Source organism: Heptranchias perlo, chromosome 22 (assembly GCF_035084215.1).
Source record: "Heptranchias perlo isolate sHepPer1 chromosome 22, sHepPer1.hap1, whole genome shotgun sequence".
Taxonomy (NCBI): Eukaryota; Metazoa; Chordata; class Chondrichthyes; order Hexanchiformes; family Hexanchidae; genus Heptranchias; species Heptranchias perlo.
The window spans coordinates 36,616,753-36,638,810 of record NC_090346.1 but is presented as its reverse complement, the minus strand read 5'-3'; the positions used below and the strand labels follow the sequence as shown (position 1 = coordinate 36,638,810).

Here is a 22,058-nt window from a genome sequence, read left to right as displayed (position 1 = left end):
TAAATATTTTTTTCATTTAAAATGTAAAATAATTCATAGAGATCTCCCACTCTGACCTCAGCCTCTTACACTGTTCCAATGAAGCTCAACGTTAGCTCGAGAAACAGCACTCAATCTTTTGTTTAGGCATTTTACAACCTTCCGGACTCAACATTGATTTCAATAACTTCAGATCATAACCAATGCTCCCATTTTTTCAGTCAGCTAGTGCTGGTAATGGTTCTGCTGCTGCCATTTACAGGTACTCCTGATCAATCTTTTGTCTCTTAACCTGTCCCATTACCACCTTCCTTGCCTTGCACCATCATCCCTTTTGTCATTTAATCACTCATGCCCTCTTCCCTTTTGTTCTTTCCTCCCTTCCCCTCCCCCCCTTTCCCTGGCTCTGTACTTGCTCAAAAACTTTAAGTCTTTTACATCTTCCAGTTCTGACAACTTCAACTTGAAACATTAACTCCGTTTCTTTCTCCACAGATGCTGCCTCACTTGCTGAGCTTCTCCAGCATGTTCTGTTTTTATTTCAGATTTCCAGCAGTATTTTGCTTTTGATCAAAGAGATTGATACCAGCTATCAAATATTTTTAAAAAGAAAAAAAAACTACACATGCTTAAAATAAAAGCAGAAAATACTAGAAATATACTGGTCAGCATCTGAAAAAAGAGACAGGTTAACGTTTCAAATGTAGACTCAAAGCTTCTGATGAAGAGTCTGCATCAAAAAACGTCTTTTCTCTTTCCAGATGCAGGTGGACCTCTAGTTCCAACATTTTAAAATCAAACACTTTACATTTCTACCATTTACTAATGTTACAAGAGGATAACAATTATCTCTAAGAGCTGCAGTGTCTCCGGGAAGAAGAATGAGCTCTTCTCACAGAAGTGAATACTCACTTCATAGTCCGTTAGTGCAGAAGAAGAATTTGCAAATCCTTCAAAAAAGTAGCCACGTACACTGACACGATAAACATGCAGATGTGCAACAGTTACCAATCAAGGACAAAATAATAATTTGTCTGTCTGGGGCAGGCACCAATGCGTCGGGACAAATACAAATTGCTCTTTCCTCCTTAACGCAACCCATTAGGCCTGCATTAAGAGAACAACGCTGCATTGTAAAGACCATTATTACAGACTGACTGGTTCTCAATTTGAGAAGGCAACAACTTTACAGAACTATCAAACTGGGCGGATGTTCAGCCGTGAGCTCTACACCTGAGGCATTGTCTTGTGCCAAGACCATAACTTGATTAAAAAAAACAAAAAATATGTTCAAATAGACTTTAGAAACACACTGCACGCCAGAAAGCCTGAATGATACATTACTTTTTCAGCTAATATGGTGGAATCCCTATAACTCATGCAAAAAAGAAAGTTTCCCACATTGTAGAATAGCACGTTTAACAGACAGGGCCTTTTCTCTGTTGTTCTGTATTGTGGCAAACAGAATCTTTTGTAGGTGTTAGATCATAATCCTCATGCAGGAGAGCGTGAAATTGTGATCTCATGTGTTAGACTCCTACCAGATGTGGGAGGTTTGAAATTAACCCATTATGAATTGTTCTGCATCTGCACAGGTGACATCAGTATTGTCTCATCTTGACAAAATGTAACTGGAAGCATTGATTAATTACCTGCAACTATCTGTCCCTGAGCAGGTGTGCTTTCCCAAACTTTTCTGTCTGTGAAATAGAAGTCATTATTAAGACTTCACACTGTACAATAGAATTAAGAAATAACTGCAACATGTAAATTACACAAATGGTGATTCCTGGCACAGGCACGATGGGGCGAATGGCCTCCTCCAGTGCTGTAACTACTACGCTCATCCAAGGCCATGATTTTTTTCTCTCTCAATGACAAGTAGTAAATTGCTAAGCTAAGTCTGTCAGTTTATACTGTTCTTTTGTGATTTCAGTCAATAATGGATACATGCCTCTGTATTGGTTATGATTGGTCAATCCAGGTTAATTATTTAAATTTTATTAATATTTTTGAGAATTTTATGTCCTTTATTCTAAAAGAAGAACAAGTTTATTGGAATTGCAAATAATGGCCGAGTGCATCACCATATTTTATCAGAGCTGTACCCTTCTGTTTCTCGATTGAAAGGCATCATATGGTTGTCCATTTCCATTTTGCTTGTGCTGCAGGCTGTTTTAGGCTCACTTTGAGTAATCCTGTCCAAAAGTCAAGTACCCAAAGGTAACCCACAGTATTACCTAGACTCTTCCTAAGTGCAACATTTAGGTGCTAGGTAGGAACAGGGAGAAATTTTCACCTTCAGTGCACATCAGTAATTCAGAAACATGCCACCATGATTCTACATGCATTAACATTTACCCTGTTTAATGCTTAGTTAACAGGCTTTGCTTGACTGACTGCCACATTTAGGTAGAAACACAGTATATTGTTTGGTATTGAAACAGGCATTCGATTCTGATTGATTCACTTAAAATCCAACATCCACGTTCCTAACTACTCAAAGTTCTCACCTGCACAGAGGTTTTCTCTCTACCTGGAGACGAGGGCAAGAAATCAACAGGAGGAGGCTGCATAAACCTGTCGTGCCGAATGGACTGTTTCTGTGCTGTAAATTCTATGTAATATATAATCATATCAACAAGCATCACTGTCCATTTATTTAGGTGCCATGAAAGGGGGGCGAGGAATGGCATTTATCAACAAGCATCACTGTCCATTTATTCATTTAAAGAATATCTACAGTGAAAAGTATCTTTACTAGAAGACTCAAATCTAATTGTATTTGATTGCATTTTTATATTTAACCTATTTTAGAACAATTTTATATGATAATTATTTTTGCTTTGATTGTCAGTTTTATAAATAAGAATGCTGAATACAGAGGTCAGCCTGTCTCGCCCCATGATCTCACCCATAGCATTTTTGAGAACATAACACATTTGTGTGCATCTCATTTCTTGGATGATTTCTCCTGAACCATGCAGGCTGGAAAAGAAACCAGGTCATTATATGAAAACAAGCAGCACTTCGAGCTGTCAACGTTGCAGAAAGATTAGGAGCGAGATTTATGAGCAAAAAATGCGAGACAGATTGTAAACACTCTTAAAAATACAGAACTGTGTTTATTTTTCAGATGTAGGAGGTATTAAAATAGGTTAATTTTTAAACCAAAGTGAATGACTTTTAGGAACTCTAACTATTCTGCTACAGATTTTCAGTTCAGTTAAGCTTGAGACAAATCTTAGTACTGGTGGCACTAAATTGCTATCATTGAGTTGCATGGCCTGTAGTCAAAGTCACAGGAACTGAAAAGCTGATCTCTATATTGAGCTTCCTAATTTTTTTAAACCAGCCGTTAGAACAAATTATTATTTTTGATCCTATTGTTTAAAAATAAGGAATTGAATTTTAATTAAATCCTACAATTTTAAAATGACGTGGGCGTTCTTTAATGTATAAATTGCAACTGTATATGCCATGGAACATCCAATTAGACTAGAGCAGTGGCAAAACAGGTAGCGTTGGTGTTGAACACAGTCTAAAAGAAAGGTTGGCAGTTGGGTTTTACAGCATTTGTAGTTATTCAACAGTGAGATACAGAACTAACTTCTTCCTCCCTAGAACATCAGCAGGAAGGTAATTCTCAAAGTCAGCAAAAGCAAATTTCACAGCTTAATTTTTATTACCGTAAATCATACTATTGCCACACCCATACCTACATCATTACTCAGTAATAAAGATTCTCCTGAATCTGGTTTAAATATTTTGACATAAATCTTACCAGACCTGTGATTGCAATGAGGCTTCTGAAAGTAGACATAGATATGGCAAGGCAGAGGGCTTTCCAGAATCCTGGGGCACAATGACCAATAGTTCAGCCATCGGTGAAGAGGTAGGGTGAGGAGTGATGCATTGAATGACCAGAGTTGGAATAGAGGAGTGCACATGCTGAGACGTAGGACTAGGGAAGGTTACAGTGGTAGTGGTAGGATGGGGTAAGGCCATGAAGTTATTTAAGACAAGGGCAAGGAGATTGAAATCAATGCATTGGAGGTTGGAAAGCCAATGGAGGTTAGCATGGACAGAGGTAATGGGTGAATAGGACTTACTGCAGGATACCTTTAAATATCCTTTTGTTTTTAGCTACTTAATTTGATTTTTGTAGACGTTTTTCCTTAAACAGCAAATACTGAGAAAATCACTGGATGAAAGCGGTTTGGAGAGTTACTCAAGCAAACAATGTGAAGGAGAGCTATTAACCTACACAGCTAAAAATGGCACGATCACAGAGGCACTCTAGTTAACCTCTGATCTTAATCCTGCTCATTTCCACAATCAGACTCAATAATCAAGCAAAACTCATGTAGAAATGGGGAGAGAGTGAAGAAAGAAATCAATTTTTAAAAATGTTAAAACGGTGATCACAATTATTTGTAACCTTTTGATTTTTAAAAAGGGTACTAATGGTGAGATTTTCTCTTAATTGTCGGAAAGAATGCACAAGGTATACCTGATAATCAACTGGATCAACAAGCTAATAGAGCACTACCAGGAAATACAGATACATTTTTAATGTTTCATAATGTGGTACATAATGGTCATTTAGTTGAACAGAAGACATTAAGGAAAATCTATATTTTCATTATTCTTACATAAAAGTTCTAATTTTCCATTTTTGCTATAATAAAGATACAATGCTACAGACTCCTTCCCCCTAAGTCTGATCTAAATTTCATTATAGTCAATGAAAGAAGGGCGCCTTCTCCAGCAGAAGAGGAAGAAAACGAAGCTAGTGCAAAACTGAGCAGGGAATGGTGTGGTGTGCAGAGGAAGGAGGCAGATTGTTACAAACTTGGGTTGGCTGTAGATACCTTCTCGGGTTCAGTGGCATCAGTCATTCCCTTAAGCGGTCTGAGTATCTTACTTTTATGGGAGTTGGTTCACACTGCCCTGCATCTACTTGAACAATAGCATAACCTGGGGATGTAACAATAGCATCTCCTTGTGTTCTGGACCAGGTACTCGTATCTGTCACTCATATATTTCTTCAATCGCCTCAACAGTGGATCGAGCTACCACTTAGAACAGCGAGCTTCGATATGAATCGTTAAGCCACTTAATTCCACAGTAAGGTGAAGATACAGAACAGTTACAATCTGTTTCACTTATTTCCATCAATACAATTAGTCATTGCATGATAATATAAAAATAATGAATGTTACACTACTCCACTACAGCGGATCATCTTGCTGGACTTAAAGCTAATCCCCAAATCCCCTCTAGTGTGTTCCATGCTCGTCGCAGCCTTTTGCTTTCTGACTATCTCTCCAGCTTTGCAGCTCTCCCTGCTTTAAAAGTCTGACCCCAACATCAGCTTTTAATCAAACTAGATGCCCCTCCCCAAGCAGAATCCACTAGACCTAACTTGGCAAAGACCTCTGCTAATTTCAAATGAATAGTTATTGCAGGAACAATGAGCACGTACGATCACTGGAATGTTAAAAGCATCTTTCATAGACTCCAGGACACTGATAAGGATGCCCCGTATGCATACCTGCCAGCCCTGCTGTCGTGTGAATTTAAACCCTTGAGAGCCAAGTTTGCTCATCAGTAGCATTTTTAAACATATATTACACCAAGATCCTCTATGGCGGCATAGTCTGAAATCCTGAAAAGTGACAGAGCGAGAAAAAATAAATCTGAAAAGTGAGCAAGTAGGCCTTCAAATGAAAGACTGATAATGCACTGCATGGTGTAGCACTGAGCCACACATATTAAAAATGTAAACGGTTCGATCCCTGGTTTATGCTGAGTTAGTCAATTTCAGCCGCAGTACCACTTGATACTACAACTGTTCTCAATGTCTCTTGGCTAAGGATGGAAAAACTGAATACATTTTCCTACTTGTATCACTATCTGGCAAGCAATGGAACTACACATGTGTACACTGGATGAAGATGAGTTGGTCTTCACTGAGAATCCTATGGTGAAATAATCCAAAACTCACTGTCCAGGTCTGCACATGGCTGTTGGATAAGTTATCATAGAAATTACAGGATGGATGGAGGCCATTTGGCTAGCTCTTCATCTAGAAATACTCTAATCCAATTGCCATGTCCTTTTTGCCTGTATCCTTTTATACTCTTGCTTTTCAAATACTTATCCAATTTCATTTTAAGTGATGTCGAAACCTTTGCCTCAATAGCCACTTGTGGTAAAATATTCCATGTTCTAATGTGTGAAAATATTTCTTCCAATTTCCCTGTTTGTTCTACTCGTGATGATCCTCAGTCTATGCTCTCTTCTTACTGATTTGCCAGAATTACATGCAATATTCCAGTCGTGCCCAATGCATGTTGGGTTTGCATGATAATTCTACCAAAGTTGACATTCAGTTGGAACGCAGAACTTTTCCAGGACTCCGAATTATCCTGGAGCTACCTTTTATTTGAGACCCAGACCAATTTGCAATCACTATATATTTGCTTACATATTCAGTGCCCCTATGTACAAAATCCAGAATCCCATTTGCCTTTTTATGGTCTTTTGTACCTGCATTATTATCTTAAAAGATTTATGGGCCCAAAATTCTAGTCTGGTCCAAGTGCAAGAAAATAGGTTGTGGTATTTGGGTGAAAAAGAAAATAAAGACTTCATTTATATAGCACCTTTCATAACCTCAAGACGTCCCAAAGCACATTACAGCCAATGAAGTACTTTTGAAGTATAGTCACTATTGTAATGTAGGTGGACCTGGAAGTCTGCAGCTTGATCAATGAACACTCAAACGTATACACTGTGATCAGTGGGCCACGGCAAAGCACACTGCTCCCCTCCAAAACTTCTAAATTAGGACTGCATAACACATAAGCGTACTGTAAGTTCTGTGCGGTCCACACTTTGGCATCACACTGGAAACCTGTCCAAAGTTTCCACTGTGACCATGGCCCCGATATTAACGCAAGGGCGGGTTCTGAGTGGGGGGGGGGGGGGGGGGGGAGGGGGTTGGAATTGTGAGCACGAAACCCGGAAGAAAATATAGTGGGTCGGAATGTCCGATTTTAACTTAATTGCCTAATTAAACATTTCGTTCCAGGTTTCACGTCTCCAAGCTGCGACAGCGGGCGTGATGCGCACCCGCATGACGCGATCTCAAATCGGTTATTTAAAGGGCCAACACAAAAAGGGAATTTAGAGGAGCTAGGAGGTTTTGGATGGAGACGGTAAGAATTAGTGAAAATGGATTTAGGACGAGCAAGGCCAGCGCACAGATTTAATGATGCTTTCCTTGACTTACTGCTGGGTGCAGTCAGGAGCAGGAGGGAAATAATGTTCCCCAGCAATGGGAGGAAGAAACCTGCTGCTCTGACCAAGGAGGTGTGGTTGGAGATGGCTGAGGAGGTGAGCAGCAGGAGCATTGTGTCCTGGTGTTGGATGCAGTGCAGGAAGCGGTTTAATGACTTAACCAGGAAAAGTGAGTACAATTGCTGATTCACCTACATTCTATGGTATACAATACCCCTCCTCTCACTCTCTCTTGCTAAGCATTCTCCATCACATCACTCCTCACACCCATTCAACAGCACCCATCGTTCAATTTCTATACACTTCCTCACCTCCCCATTTATCCATCCACCGCTGCCACTTACTCCAATCCTTATGCAATGTGATGCATCTGTTTGATAATCATCCTCACCGAATGCACTGCATCCATCGGGTGAATACATGACCATCAGTCACTCACAGGTCTGTTCTTTTGTCCCTTGTAGGAAAAGAAATCGCAAAATGCCCGGAAGTGGGAGAGGACAGGAGGTGACCTGCCACAAATTGTACAGCTCACAGATGCAGAGGAGGACGCCATGGAGATAAGTGGTACATCTGCATCCCTGTCAATCGAAGATGGAGAGATTGGGAACTCGCAGATGCCTGGTGACAGAATTAAAAATATCTTTGGCACACATGCTGACTGAACTATGAGAAGCCTGAGTATGGTGACTGTCAAGAACATTACTTTGCCAGGATTAATTCATATCCGTTTCCTTTGATTTCCAGGGCCTTCACGCGTTGAGCAACAGTCTGTGGACATGCCTGATGCCGATTACTCAGAGGACCTCATTCCTTCGGAGGGTGCATCATCACAGGATGTACAGCCATGCACCAGCGCAAATACTTACACTTCGGTGGGTCCAGTTAGACAGTTAGTTGGGTTTTCACCTGGTGATTCACAATGCACAAGTGAACACGAGCACATACTGGTGACAGGGACAGCTGTGGAGAATCCGAGTTGGGGGGCGCACTCTTCTCCAAGCTCTGCTCAGCTGGACACAGATGCTGAACCCTGGGGGCCATCATTGAGAAGGAGAATGATAGAGGCACAGCAGCAACTTTGCGATGTACTAGCAGACATGCCACGCACACTCTCCACAATAGCGGAGAAGATGGAGGAGTCCAGCTGCAACAGTAGTGGATTGGTGTCGCAGCTAATTGTGAGAATGTCTGCCATGGAGAGAGTGGCCACCTCCAAGGAGCTTCAAACACAGCTCTCAAATGAGTCTATGCAGGCCATGACCACGGCCGTGCAGGAGATGTCTGCCGCTTTAAACAGGATGACAGATACCTTATCCGTGTAAATAGCAGATGCCTTACAATGCGTCACTTACAATGCATCACATCCAAAGACTTTTTAAATTAGTTGAGGGTTTCTGCCTCTACCACCCTTCCAGGCAGTGAGTTCCAGACCCCCAACACTCTCTGGGTGAAAAGATTTCTCCTCAGCTCCCCTCTAATCCTTCTACCAATTACTTTAAATCTATGCCCCCTGGTCACTGACCCTTCTGCTAAGGGAAATAGGTCCTCCCTATCCACTCTATCTAGGCCCCTCATAATTTTATATACCTCAATTAAATCTCCCCTCAGCCTCCTTTGTTCCAAAGAAAACAACCCCAGCCTATCCAATCTTTTCTCATAGCTAAAATTCTCCAGCCCTGGCAATATCCTCGTAAATCTCCTCTGTACCCTCTCTAATGCAATCACATCTTTCCTGTAATGTGGTGACCAGAACTGTACAGGAACTGTAAGAGAAAGCTTTAGTAATTCATCAAGGGCTATGCACATGGGTGTTTGGCAAAATGTTATGTTGTTACGTTTCCTTTTTTATAACCGCACATAAAATTTAATGATTTGTACCACTACTGCCCATTGTACCTTGCCCATTATTACTTCCTGAGTGGCAACTCGCCCTTTCAGTTGCTATATGATGAATGTCAATACATGATGGGACCCATTGGGGGGTGTGCAATGGGTGCATGCTTGCTTGAAGGATTGTTTTGTGCAACTGTGGTGGGGGGGGGAGGGGGCGCAGGATGGTGATGGTGGTAATGGGGGGAGCGGGCCAGATGATTTCATTTTGTAATTTTTCCAGTGTTAGTCACGAGCTGAACCTTCAAACTATTAGGGCATCCCTGGCAGCAATATACACGGCTGGTCTGGCAATGGGTGTCCCATCTTCATGTTGCTCGTCGTCCTCGTCCTCCTCCTCCTCTTCTTCAATGTTCTTGTCATCAGGAGATGATTGATGAGCGCCTTGATCATCCTCCACCTCTAATCCTCTCTGCTGCTCAATGTTGTGCAGGATGTAGCACACCATTATGATTCTGGACACCCTCACTGGCGAGTACTGAAGGGCACCTGAAGCACATCTTCAACATGCCAATGGCTTGCTCACTGACACATCTGGTGGTCATATCGCTCAGACTGTAGTGCTCTTGCGCCTCATTGGTGGAGTTCCTCACCGGTGTCAAGAGCCAAGTTTGAAAGGGATGTCCTTTGTCTCCTACTGGCTCGTAGGAGACTGTTTCCTGGTAGGAAGATGTTTGGAACGTTGGACTGCCGCAGTATAAAAGCATCATGACAGCTCCCAGGGAAACTGGGGCACACCTGCATCAACCTCTTATTGTGGACTCACACCACCTGTGCATTGATGGAGTGAAATCCCTTGCAGTTGATAAAAACTCCTGGATCATGTCGTGGTCCTCAGATTGCCAATCGATTGCACCCTGTACCTGTGGCAAGCCAGCTAGAGACACAAATCTGACTGCCCGCTCATTCTGGCTAGTGTCGCCGCAGGGGAAGTTGACATTAAGTCGACGCTCTGGGAATCAACCCATCCGTTACCTGTCTTATACATTTACGTGCAGCCGACTGAGACCCTCGAGATGTCTCTGGTGGCACACTGGAAGGAGCCAAAGGAATTGAGCGCAGTGGTGACTGATAGCGACGGGCAATGTGTAGCCACCAGGTCCAGCAGGGAGCAACTCTTCTTGAAGGAGGCTGCAGATGTCTGCGCCCACCTGCCGGGTCAATCTGAGCCTGCAGAAGCACTGCTCTCCAGATAGGTCAAGGAAGCTGAGCCTCTGTCTGTAGACCCTCACGTGGGTAGTGCCTCCTGTGACCTCGGCCCCTCTGTTGCTCTCCTCTCTGCTGTTCTCCAAATGTGTTGTGCACCTCTCTCTTGTGCACCTACAGATCCCACCACAGTACGACGTTGCTGCCATGGATGGTGATTGTCTTCCTCGTCCCTCCCTTCAATAGTATCTCCCACTAGCATACCTTCCCTTCACCCCTCTGCAACTTGGTTCCATGAGTAAATATATTACAATAAGAAATTAAATTTTTTTTAAAAAGGCTATTACGTGATTAATGGTAAACGTCAGAGGACAGTATTCTCAGACTTTAGCTGCATACTGGATTTTGTCATTTTTAAAAATTTCAATGGAAATGAACATTAGCTTGTAAACTTTGCTTGATTAAAAATTGAACAAGCAACTGTACCCAAGTCATTTCCTTTGCTGGTTACTGTGCCATTATACAAGTTAATGAAAAGCTATAATACTGTTATGAACTGTGACTATGAAACACAAGCCATTCATTAACTTGGTTCTTTATATTAATTAAATTGGAACAGACAGACAGGTGTTTATTTGCACAAAGAATGCACATTTAATTCAGAAAGATTACAGAAAGCCCCTAAATAAAACAAATCCTCTCCACACGGAATGGCAATGTTTCTATAACATGATAGCACAAGACATTTAATCTTGTTTAATCACTTTTTAGATGTCCCTGGATACACTTCTTAAAGGAGGAAGCTTAAGTTTCAAAGGGTTCAATTCCATTAAAAGTACTTATTACTGCAGACCACATAATAAATTTGGGTCTCCACGTATTAATTGATTGATAGATAAATAAATAAGTAATATTTGTATTATACTTTTGCATTAGAGCTAGCTCTGTAAATTTATTTGCAGTAGTTCTCCAATTTTTGTCAAAACAATTTAACTACCTCCAGTCTTTTTTGCTGTTTAAAAAGAAAGCACAGCTGTATTTATTTCAACACGTTTGCAATTAATCTCAGGATTTCTATCAAAAACGTCACTGTTCCCAATGATCTGACCGTAACAAATATTTAAGTGACTGGTCATGAATCTTTTAACCATTTTTCTACAGAAATATTTCGGTAAAAGAATTACTTTAAATTCTGTGCTTTAATGCATTTTGTATTCAGGCAAGTTTAAAAAGAGTCTGAGACAATAGGTAGTTAAGGTGTCAGGGTGCTGTTCCACTGTTATTTCATAGATTGTGAGTGTCTCCCATCAAAATGACAGATGAATCTCAGGTGTTGAGGGTGTGCTGATCAGAGAAGAGCCCAATCCTTCCTGCTTTGCCCAACATCATCAAAAGAACTGAGTAAAAGGAATTCCTTTGGCCTTTGGGTGACTGGACTGTTCTTAATTTTTTTTTAAAAAGATGATTATTTCTCTCTCAGTTTAACATTTAAATACAATGCCGAAGCTGTACCCTAAGCTGTACAGACCAGGATGGTTCCAGGTTTGATCGGTGGTCTGCGATGAGTTAGCCGATCAGCTGGAATGCGACAATTGGCCTCAGCACCCCTGGGCTAATGTGGAGAAAATCAGCTGGAATTCCCACTCCTGATCCCTATCCAGTGACCCTACTAGAAAGCATGTATGTGTGGATGTCAAATGTAAACGGGATGGGGCTTAACTGCGATGTGCCCCACAGTTGATCACTCAAAGGGAGATTTCCTGCTACTGGCACGATTGAGGCTCATGTGTGTCATTGCCAGGGTAAAGCTAACCAGCAGCGCAATGAATGGACTGCCACAATTTTCTGCTGTCACCTTATTTGAATAATTATTTAGAGCTGCCCCTGGAGCTTTGGCCTTGTGCAGGAACAAGACTAATGGGGTAGATAAAAAATCTAATCAGCAAGTCTGAATTAAAGGGATGTAAATGGCTGATTTCAGGATTTGGGAAAACTGATTCAGCTTCAAAATTAATTTATGGTATTTGTCAGCCACTGCCCTTTCGGGGGCGGGGGCGCAGGGAGGAATAGGCATAAATTCAGTTAAAAGGAACCAAAATCACAACCCAGATTCTGTGGGCAAATGACAGTCGTATAGCACCTGATCCCTATTTGATGAATGGCAAAATTAATGACAGTTACATGAGGTGGGTGCAGGGGGGTTGCCATACTTGTCATTTCAGGGCACCTGCCCCAGAGGACAACAGTGCATCATTCCTGTTAGTAGCTAAACTCAACAATGTGTAGATTACCCCAGGATCTGGAAGCAGATGCAGCAGAAGGCGGCACATTTTAAGGAATCTGGCAAGGAAAGACTACCCAACAGTATCATGCATCTCGAAGACAGACAAAGATTGCGAGCCACAAAGTGTTGCCTGTCAACGTGTTCTGGTAATCCTCGCCCATGCCAAGTCCTCGGACAACCTTACAGCTCTTTCTTTGCATCTCATATAGGTCACACCTTCAAGATGCAGACTATAATTGAAAATCTTGCCACACTCACATCTTCCAGTACCATAACAACTCAATTTGTTGTAAAACAATTTGGCTGCATGATGCATGGTCATCTACCACATAAAGTTCACTGATTGATAAGGAAAGTCTCTAACAAATGTGGGGAATTCATGGATTTCATCATCGAGATAGAGACCATCTGTTCAGTCGCCTCTGCTGCTTCTCCCCTTCCCTTTGCCCACTAAACTAAACCTTTCCCGCATTCCCGTCCTACACTAGCCCTGAACTCCAATCCCTCTCTCTCTAGTTTCTCTCCCATCTGCCCGCTCCAGGCTCATCTTGTCCACGAGACCGACCTTCTACTCCCTCGATTGCATTCCCACTAAACTCTTGACCATCCAGCGTCCCTTCCTGGGTCTCATACTAGCTGATATTTGAAATAGTTCTCCCCCCTCAGGGCTTCTTCCCCTCTCTTTTAAAACTTCCGTCTTCACCCCTCTTCAAAAAACTCACCCTTGGCCCATTTCCAACATGTCTTTCCTCTCCAAGGTCCTTGAACGTGTGGTCATCTGCTAGATCCATGCCAATCTCTCCTGCAACTGTTTGAATCCCTCCAATCAGGTTTCTGCCCCTCCCACAGCACCAAAATGGTTCTAACTAAAGTCACAAACAACATTGTCTGTGACTGTAACCCTGGTACATTATCCCTTCTCATCCTCTCTGCAGCTTTAAACACGATTGATCATATTATCCTCCTCCAATGCCCCTCCTCCTTTGTTCAGCTCCATGGGACTGTTCTTATTTGGTTCCACTCTTACCGATCCAATCATAGCCAAAGCATCTCTGAGCAATGACTTTTCTTCCTACGCATGCACTGTCACCTCCAGAATCCCCAAAAGATCCACCCATGGCTTCCTCCTCATCCTCATTTATATGCTGTCCATTGGCGACATCATCCAGAAAAATGGGATCAGCTTCCACATGTACATCAATGACATCCAACTCTACTTCTCCACCATCTCTTTCGAACCCTCCACTGCCTCTGTGCTGTCTGATATCCAAGCTTGGCTGAGCTGTAACCTTGTCCAGTTAAACATTGGGAAGACCAAAACCAGTGTCTTTGGCCCTCATCACAAACTCCATACCCTTGCCACTAACTCCACCCACCTCCCTGGTCATGCTTCAGGTTGAATCAAACTGTTCCCAACTCTGCATCCCAGAGCAGAGATTCCAACCCCATATCCTCTTCATTATCTTGGAGTTTAAATCCCTACAGGGTCTCAGCACTTTCTATCTCGTTAAGGTTCTCAAGACCTAGAATCCGCCCCACCCAAACTTTCTGTTCGTCTGACTCAGACGTCTTGTGCAGCCCCTTCCTTTCACTTCACTAAAGGCAGCCGTGCCTTCAGCTGTCAAGGCCCTACTCTCTGGAATTCCCTCCCTAAACCCTTTGTCTGTCCACCTCCTTCTCTTCCTTTGGACCAATCTCTTCAACCAAGCTTTGGTCACCTCTCCTAATCTCTCCTTGGCTTGGTATCTGCTTTCCTCACACCTCTGTGAAGCATCTTGGGATGTTTTTCTACATTAAAAGGTGCTATATAAATGTAAGTTTCTGTCTACAAAATTGCCCATCTGTAAGAGGACCATTGCAGTAACGTAATTTCAAGAGCAAACATTTTTGAGCAGGGTGACTATACCTTGTGTTCATTTTGATAACTGAAATATTCCAGTTTCCACAATTTAAAATGTCAACATATTTGCAGGAAAGTTCACAAATGGTTTGTGTTTTTTTAAACATGAAGTGTTTTTGCCCAGAAATAGTCTTTCTATTTTAAGGATGCTGAAGTAAGAGAAAAATAAAAATTAAGTAACATATAAGTGCTGCAACCCACAGGGGAGGGAAAAAAATCAACACAAAGTATTAAGAATTAAACTGCAGAACTATGGTCTGAATAGGCTCTTTTTAATAATGAGAGGGACAAAATTCCAAATACCTTGCATGACGAATTTAGTGGCTACAAATGGAAGCATATGTTCAAATGGACAGTCCTGCCAGGTTCCTTCCCCCCTTGAAGCTGAATACAAGGACAGATTGAAAGACTTATTTTGCACTTGTCCCTGTATGGGAAAATATTTGAAAGTTACTTGTCACTAGGTTGTTTGTGTGTATTATCATGCCTTAATCTGCTAGTTGAAGTTTAACTAGAGGATATTAATCTTGAACAGATATAAAATATACTTCTTCTGAGTTGGTTAATGAAGTCGAAAAGAGCTGCAAAAGACCACAAAAGACCAGATGCAGGAAGAAAGCAAAGGGAAAACAAAACTAACAACTGGAGATAGTGCTGCACACAAATTATTGAGTTGCTTTGATTTTCACTCAGGTGGAAAATAACTTGCCTTCCCTACCAGGAAATTAAATTTTCCAACCCCATACTACCTGCTGCCAGGGAAACCAACACTAGGATGGCAGGTTTGGCACAGGGACAAACTGCATTTTGCAGGATTTTGCTCATCACTTTGCCTCCTGCCCCACCCCCACTGCCATTAATTTTTAAGATTTTTTAAAAACAAACAAATGCACACAGTTTATTTTTCTCCCAACTGTTAGCAGTAAAATGCCTTCATAAGCAATTCTACCATTAACATTTCTATCAAGCAGGAAAGCTCTTTTAATAAAAGTGAATAAACATTTTGCTTCAGTATATGGAAATACTTTCTTTAATAGTGATGTTTAATGATAAAAGTGAGCAAACAGTTCTTCCAGCACAAGTACTACTTGTTCAACACACAGTTACCAAATGTTGCAATGGTAATTAACTACCTTCGAAGGCTACACATGATGTTTGTCTTTTTGGGTTAAGTGTATAGTGTTATCAGAGGAGAGAGGGTATAAATCTACAGCTACAGAAGGGGAGTATGACATATCAGTTAGTCGCACTGAGATTCTTTGCAGTGTCCTGTGAAAATGTCTAGAGAAGGCACATTTCAAGCAAGGATCCCAGGAAACTCTATTTTGACTAGCATGCTTAAACATGTAAAGAAACAAAAATTGGGTTCTTCAGAAGTTACTGTCTGATGCCAAGAGAATGCGACATTAGTGGGAACCGGTAACACCAACTTAATTACAGATGTTTTCTGTGTTTTTAAAATTTGTCTTTATATTTTTTTCTCTCTATGACACATTCTTCTCCAATTGGGAACACAAAATAATCCAGGCCATGGACTTTTCATGGAGACCAATGGTGCCCAAAATCAGTTGACAGGCACAGTTCAAGCTCGGAGTGGATGATCTTTACCATTTTTTCCTCCTCTTTCATCATATGGGATGCCTTATCTCTTTATGGTCCTTGAACTAGCAGCCTTGCCAAAAAAAAAGACTTGCATTTATATAGCGCCTTTCAGAATCTCAGGACGTCCCAAAAGCTTTACAGTCAACAAACTACTTTTGAAGCATAGTCACTGATGTATTGTAGGAAACATGGCAGTCAATTTGTGCACAGCAAGGTCCCACAAACCACAATGAGATACATGGCCAGAGCATTTAAAAAAAAAGTGATGTTGGTTGAGGGATAAATATTGGCCAGGACACCAGGGAGAACTCCCCTGCTCTTCTTTGAATACTGCTATGGAATCTTTTATGTCCACCTGAGAGGGCAGACGGAGCCTCGATGTCTCATCCAAAAGACGGCATCCTCGACAGTGCAGCACTACCTCAGTACTGCACAGAAGTGCCAGCCTAGATTACGTGCTTCTCTCGAGTGTGGGCCTTCTGACCTGGAGGCAAGAGTGCAAAAACTGTTGAAACTTATCTAACTGCCAAATTATGAATTTTATGATGTGCATCCACTAGAAATAGGATTAAGACGGGTCCTTATAGCTTGCAAACAGGAATGACTTTCATCAGATTTCAGCTGCCTGGGCTAAATTCAAACCCAGGTGTCAGAAATAAAAAGGAATGCATATGAACCCATTGCACTGACCCCAGATGTAGCTCCAGTTGCCCGTGGAATATTTTTTAATAAGCAGACAACAAAGTTTGCACTCTGCTGTGATTTGAATCAATACTGTCCTCAAGGAAACCACTTTTAAATAGAATAGTTGCAATCTTCCAAGGCCCCGTGCTGCTGGCAGAGCCTCGCACACAGTGAGTAGTATATTGGAAAATCGTGGATGCACTGACTATGATTTTCCTCCCGGTCAATGGGCAGAAAATTGTGGACAAAGCACCTGTGATTCTCCAATAAGTCACCTGCCATGTGTGCTAAATGGATCAAGCCTCAGAAAGTCCACTCATAATCTCACCATCAGGACCCCTTCTAAAAAATCGAACCAAATGTTTCTGTTATTCTGTTGATACAATAGCAATTCCATTTTTGGAGTGGTGTTGACAGAGTGAATCCCATGCTAGTATATTTTTTCCACAGCCCACAGATTAGCACACATATATGGGTACCAGCATGGACTGCAGAGGTGATCATATTTACTTGTAATTCTTTTAAAACTTACTGAAATGTTCTGCAGTGCTCACAGAACACTCGAGAGACATCAGTAAGGGGTCAAGTAGGGAGCTAATATATTTGTTAGTGAGAGTATCAACTGGCTTTAGTAGTTGAAGCATTTATTGATGAAAACCTATAAAGAGTTACTAGGACTACCCAGCAAGGAATTTTGCTGTTTACATCCCATCTCCCTTTGAAGTGACATGGTTAATTATTGCTCAGGGAATAAGTAATTCACTGAAACGCTTCAAACTCACAAGGGTGATGCATTTTTGAGCAGTTTTCTGGCAATGTGACATTGGCAGCAGATGTGCATCAGTAGTGGCACAGGACCAGTTTTTTCATACCAATACCAGCCCTTGCATTGATGCCAGGTTACCATGGTTATTCTGCACATTTTACGACAGTCCGAAGTGGCCATTCAGTAAAAAGAGGGCTAATAATATGATTCAACATTCTTTTTTGGGTGGAGTTTCAGGCTGTTTCTGCAATGTTTTTGTTCCAACACTGAGTATTGAATTACATCATCACAGAAAATGACTCAGAGGACCATGTAAGAGGGGGTCAAATGAAATTACATTTGCTGATTCCCCCTAGGTTAATAAGTTCATGGACATATGTTAATTCAGCTCCTCCACACTGTCAGGTTCCAAACCAGTTTCCCCAGATGATATTGTCAGCATCCAAAGTAGAAACATTATTTATAAAACAACAAAAATAGAGTGAAGAACATGGTATTTCTTCAAGTTGGACCTGAACCATTTCTTTCCAATGTTTGTCATCTCAAAATATATATCTCACAAATTTTGTGTTTGGGAAAATAATCTAAAATGTATTATATGGTGCCTTATCACACCTCTTACAAAGACCTCAAAGAGCTTCGTATACAATTAATTACTTTGAAGTGCAGTGATGGTTGTTATGTAGGCAAATATGGTAGCCATTTTGTGCACAGCAAGATAACTCAAACAGCAATGAGATGAGTGAGCAGTTAATCTACCTTTGGTGGTATTAGTTGAGGGAGGAATGTTGACCAGGATGAAGCAAGAACTCCCAGCTGATTTTTTGAATAGTGCTATGGGATCTTTAATGGTCACCTGACCTAGCAGCCAGAGCTTTTTGTTTGATGCACCACCAGCAATGCAGTACTTCTTTAGTATTGTATTGGAATATCAGCCTAGATTATATAATCAAGTCCTGGAGTGGGATTTGAACCCTTAAACACAACCACCACCTGGGATGGTTTTGAAAGTACCGAACAACATCTGCTCTTAAAATCAAGAGTGGGACAGCAGCAGTGCTGGTCCATTAATCTTTTAGAGAAAGTTTTTGAGTCAACACAGAAGTGTTACAATGTTTCTCCTGCTCTTTGACACTTCCGTAATAACTTATAAAGTTATTATAAAAGTCAAATGTACCAGCATTGCTGCCTCTCCCACTTCCGATTCTGGGGGGCTCTGCCCTCCATTCTCAACAACGGCAGTTCTCCCTTATTCCCATACCCTGGGGACTTGAGCCCCCCCCCCCCCCCCTCCCAGGTTTCTTCTTAAGATGGTTGGCTGCCAACTGGCGGTAGTGGCTGGCTAGCAAGCTGCTGCAGGTGGTTGGCTGCAGGAGCAGCAATCGTTGACCTGCAAGTCAAACTACTATTTGCAGACACATTTCTTTTCAATGTTTGTTCTTCAAAGTCAACTATATACTACACTTGTGAACATAAACCCATTCAAAGATCCTGGATACAGATCATAGATATTAATCCCTGGGCAATAATGACATCAATGAAAAGTTAAAGAGCAGGAAGGTGAGGTGTACACTTACTCTACTATAAATCTGATGGTGGTTTGCGCGTATGCTTTAACTCACAACCTTTTGACCAAGAGGGGGCAGTGCTTCTAAGAGTCAATCCCGTTCGGGTTTGGAGCCCGGCTCCAATCTACCCACTTCTGAGTTCCCCACGGATGCACCTGTGAGCACACGAGCGTCCTGAATCCGGAAGTCCCGCCGGCAATTAAAGCTGGTGGGATGATAGTTAAAGAGCCAAATGTACCTCAGGTACTTAAGGCACTTTACTCGTGACATAGTAGGTAGTTAGAGCAATTTTTAACTTACCTGGGCGGCTTTGAAGGGCCGGTTCAAGCAAAAAGAAACAAATTACATAAAAAACCACTGCACGAAGTTAAAACACAAAATCAACCTACCTTTCCACTCTGCTCCGATGACTCCTTCTCTGATCTCCCCCTCTTCACCCCCCCGATGTCCCCCCAATCTCCCCTTCTTCACCCCCCTGATCTTCCCTTCTCCCCACCACCCCCGATCTCCCGTTCCAGCTCTGGATGACGTCTCGCTCTCTCTCTTTCTTTCTCTCTCCCCCGCCCTTGCGTTGCAGCTCCTGACGGCAGCCAGTCTGTCAATCAGGCTGGCGGCCAGGCACGAAACCCGGAGAGCACGTTAATCACCATCAATTACAATGCGATCGCATCGGAAATGGTAAGTTTTATTTATTCGGGTTTGCCACACGCACCTTCACCACCACCCCCCCCCCCCAGCTGCCAACCTATTTCAAAATTGGCCCCTTAAACTCCAGAGCAATTGTTTTCTATATGTTAATCTAACAAGACTTTTGGTACATCTTTATATTATGTCGTGCATTACTTGGGACCATGTGAGTGTTATCTCTAGAGCTTTAGTTATTGTATTTGTTGCTCTCGTTGTACACAGCTTGTTTACTCGGCAGTGTGTAGGATTGAGGCTGGCTCACAGATCATTTAATCCACCAATGCTTTGAATAAAGCTTATATCGCAAAGGAATGCTACAAGCACCACATACACTTATACAATATTTTCATTATTTTATTTAAATTGCTTCCTGAACTGCATTGGTTTCATTTACATTTCACACAGCAAATGCCACAATTTAGAAAATGTGATTAATCATAGAAAACAAAGAGGATAAACATACAGCTGACAGGTGCTGTATGTTTATCCTCTTCATTTACACATCTCCTCTAGGAGATATGCTTATCAGTATGGTTTATATTAATACAGGGCTGAAAGATAAGAAGAAAATCAGATGTAAAATTAGCCCTTTCTTAATCATTTAAACACTTGAGAACCAAATTACATTTCATTAATAGAGATTGTTTTCCAAGTTCAAAGTGATGCTCAGGTAAATTTGTGATGAAAATACATTCGGTATCATGGAGTGGGAGGACTTAAAACACCAGCCTTGGCTCACAGCCATATGCAAACATCCCACGGTTGGCTGCTGTGGATTTTCACCAATTTGTCAGTTGCAGCTCTGAGTAGAAGTGAGAGTTAGAAAGAGACAACTGTCAGGCGTTGCATTTTGAGTTGACGCTCAGTGTCCCCAAATGACTAGTCACACAGTGGAACTGACAAAGACTGTAGAGATGTTAGCAAGCACCCATCTGAACACTCAGCTGTTTGCAAGTCTGAGACCAGAACAATACAAAAACAAAATATTTTTCTTAAAAATAATACGGTCTTCCCACCTCTTTTCAGTACTGATATTCAAGCGTAGTTTGAGTTTACACTACACTGCCGTAAGTAAACTCGGATTAAAATCAAAACATTCTTTGAATCAACTTGATCTTTATTGTGGAACAAGCCAGTGATTAGCTGGCTAACAGAGCAAACTAAAATTTACAGCTACAGATTTTACACGAACAGCAAAATCGGGGACGTGCTTATCTCAGTGCCAGCAACAGGGAAGAAATTTTACGAGGCAAGCCTCTCCCCTCAATTTCAAAATGCTCCCTACACATGGCAACCAACTATCTGAAGAAGAGCCCCTAAACACAGAATAACTTTCTTTCACAAACATTGTGACTGGAGCCATTGAGACCTTGGGCACCCACTTAGACAGGTCTGTCACTGCAGGATTTGTCAGACTAGGTGATCAGTTGGAAACACCAATGACAACCCACCTGGGAGGTACCATATCAACCGCTCTGATACAGCTCACTGGTCATCCAGCTAAGATGTGGCAGGAGCAGGATCAGATGAGGTGGCTTCCACTCAGGCTATCCGCACATCTTCCCACTACACCTTAGCCCCTTTCAGGATTTAAAGTGTCAGCATGCAGGCCCTGGCTGCTACTGTGTTGTCAGATGTGGCTCCAGTAGGTGCAGGACCACATCATAGAAACATAGAAAATAGGAGCAAGAGTAGGTCATTCGGCCCTGCTTGGCCATTCAAAATGATCAGGCTGATCGTCTAACTCAGTACCCTGTTCCCGCTTTTTCCCCATATCCCTTGATCCCTTTAGCATTAAGAAATATATCTATCTGCTTCTTGAATACATCTAATGACTTGGCCTCCACTGCCTTCTGTGGTAGAGAATTCTACAGGTGGTGAAGAAATTTCTCCTCATCTCGGTTCTAAATGGTATACCCCGTATCATGACCCTGTACCCAGAAGTTCAAGGCCATCACAATCACTGCAGGGCCTTGACACCCAATAGTACGATAGAAATGAATCAACTGAGTCTTCGAGTCTTGAAAGGTCTTCGACCTGAAACGTTAACTCTGTTTCTTTCTCCACAAATGCTGCCTCACTTGCTGAGCTTTTCCAGCATTTTCTATTTTTATTTTAGATTTCCAGCATTTGCAGTATTTTGCTTTTGATACCAACTGAGAAGTTGTTGAACCTGAAGATTTTATTCTCTCTTGAAATAGTCAGCTTCAATAAATTCATGCAGTACAATAGGAACATTTG

General features: G+C 41.8%; 1 protein-coding gene across 2 annotated transcripts in view; it reads right to left on the bottom strand.

Moving 5' to 3' along the window:
• mrtfba (myocardin related transcription factor Ba) overlaps positions 1-22,058 on the bottom strand; it is a 199,398-nt gene that overhangs the window by 78,023 nt on the left and 99,317 nt on the right. The window lies entirely within an intron of this gene.